A 2740-nucleotide genomic window follows, 5' to 3' on the forward strand; every position below is an offset into this window, starting at 1 on the left:
ACCCATCTCCGCTGTATCGCTAGTTACACCAGCTCTCGTCGAATCCTTCAACAAAGATATTGGCAAAAGAGGAGTTGTGAGGCAGCATGCATTCTACAAACTCACTGCAGAACGCATGCATCTCGTGGAAATCATGTCTCTGCTGCAGTACCACGACATTGTCAAATTCCTGGAATGCAATGCCAAATATAGTGAAGACCTGGTCCGCGTGTTCTACGCCTGTCTCCATGACAAATTTCGTGGGCACAAGTTTCACTCCAGGATCGGCACGAGAAAGGTATCGTTTAAGTCAAATGTTTGGAACCAACATTTTGATATGTCATTGGATGCTGCTGAAAATCCTCTAGCTGAGGTAACTGACTCTCACCCAATAGAGGGTTACGAGTTTAAGAGTGCGTTGAACGACATGCTGAAACGACCCTACCCTGATCAGATTGTGAACAGTGATGCGTTCCCACGAACTGTCACTGCCGGCAAGCTGAAAACAGGAGAACGGATTCTCTAGTGGATTGTCTCACGCATCCTGCGACCTAAGAAAGGTGGTCTCTCCAGAGTTGAACAGGCTGAGGTTCATCTCATATACATTCTGAAAAATAAGCGGAAAATCAATTGGCCCTACTACATTGCCAGTAGGATGTTCAGTCTACGTGACTCCGGACGAGGAACGGCTCTAGCCTACGGATCTTTTATTCAAGAGGTCCTTACTGCAACCGAAGTTGATCATCCGTCCTTCCCGTATACCTCCATTTCATCAGACAAAGAGTTCAGCCCAAAAACTCTGTCTATGATGGGATATTTTTGGTGTGATGAGCGGAGAATCTACAAGTTTGTTCGAAGAGGGAATGTTCCTGCGACTGTTGAAGCAAATGATGAAAGTGATGAAAGTGAAGAAGAAGAAGATGAAGAGGAAAATGAAGAAGAGGGAGCAGGACAAGCCTTTGATCAGCATGGTGGAGCTGATAGTCCTCCACAAGTTAACACTCACGACTACTCAAACTCCACTTGGGTTCAGCATTCACATTCAATTGAAGAAGATGCCCCCAACCAGGGTGGCTGGGGTGAATGGCAACATACGGGCTGGTCAACACAACGTCAATTCTACCAGCCGTATCACCATGATGATGAAGAATCTCCTCCGTCTCCTCCACAACACGCAAACTCTTCTGAACTGTTGGATATGATGCGAAATATGCAGTTGGCTCAACAATCCTTCATGCAAACTCAGGATGAGCGCTATGCTCATATTAGCAGCCAAATTCAAGCGCAAAATGAGAGGCTCGATAACCTCTCTACAAGCATGAATGAACGGTATGCAGCATTTACCGAAACGTTTGAACGCCAGGAACGGTCGGTCGACGGGGGTATCAAGTATCTAGGCGGTATTGCTGAACAAATATCATATCTGGCTGACCCCTACAGAAACCCGGATATTTGTTACCGTCAAGGACGACACCATTAGGACATAGGCATGCATATGCATCTGAATTTGTTTGTTGTTTGACCGTATTCATTTTTTCTGTTATGCCTGTTTGTGCAAAATCAATTTTAATGATTATCTTCCTTTAATTAATGATTATCGTTCAGTAATGATATTTGGTGTGATATTGTTATCTGATAGTGTTATTTCCTGTTGAATTTTATGTTACGTTGAATAATCGTTCCTTGTCTCTTTTTGATGTTGTCAAAGGGGGAGAAGAGTACAAGAGTACAAGCAGCCAAAATGTTCACCACAATTAACAGTCAGTTTTGCAGATAGCCTTAGATTACAAAAGAAAGGGGGAGTGTGCATAATGTGTGTAAATACTGCATGTTGTTTGTCTCTTTGGCTTTGCACAGGTTGTCATCATCAAAAAGGGGGATTATGTAAGGGGAAAGTGTCAGACAACATACAATCACAAGTTTCGATGATGACAAATGACCATCATGGATGAATCGGCATTGTCGATTCCACGTCTACAAACAAATGCAACATATCACCTATCATATCCTTCTCTATGCTTATCTAAAACTGCTATATTTCATAAAACATATGTGGATAAAATGTGATTATGACGAAATGCATGAAAACCACAAAAATACGATTTTTTGCAGATTTGCAGGCTTTGAGTCGACCGCAAGGGTCAGCGCATGAGCCACGGGTCAGCGTATAACACAGACCAGTTGGTGACTGGTCAGCACATGGTTGCTTGAGTTGACCACAGGTCGGAGCATGGCATAGTGCAGTTGGCCACGGGTCAGCGCATGGAAGACTTGAGTCGACCATAGGGGTCGGCGCATTTCCCACGGGTCAGCGCACGCCGACCAATGGTCGACCGCTCGTGCGCAAACTCAGTTTTCAGAATATTTTCCACTGTTTGAAAAGCTGTTATTTTTGGTTGGTAAGTTGGTTACTATATATAGAAGTTTAATCACTTATTTCAACTAACATTTGTCAAATTGATTTCAAGTGTTCAAAGAAACAAGAAAAAGTGAAATAGGTGTCCAAGATTCATCATCTTCATCTTCAACATCTCACAACACATCAAGTACACACAACCATTTTTGAAGTGCTTTGTGATTGGTTAAAGGTGATAAGGTTCGAAGCCGTGATTGGGGAATCCGGTTCGGGTTGAAGCTTGTGGCAGGTTTTTTCTTGAATAAAACCGTTGGGGTTTTGTTCTCCAAGACTGGTTTGTGTTTGGGGGTTTTTGGACGAATTGCTTCATCAATTTTCAGCTGAGCGAAGGTGATTGAGAAGAGG

The sequence above is a fragment of the Lathyrus oleraceus genome, chromosome 2 (genome assembly GCF_024323335.1).
Source record: "Lathyrus oleraceus cultivar Zhongwan6 chromosome 2, CAAS_Psat_ZW6_1.0, whole genome shotgun sequence".
Classification (NCBI taxonomy): domain Eukaryota; kingdom Viridiplantae; phylum Streptophyta; class Magnoliopsida; order Fabales; family Fabaceae; genus Lathyrus; species Lathyrus oleraceus.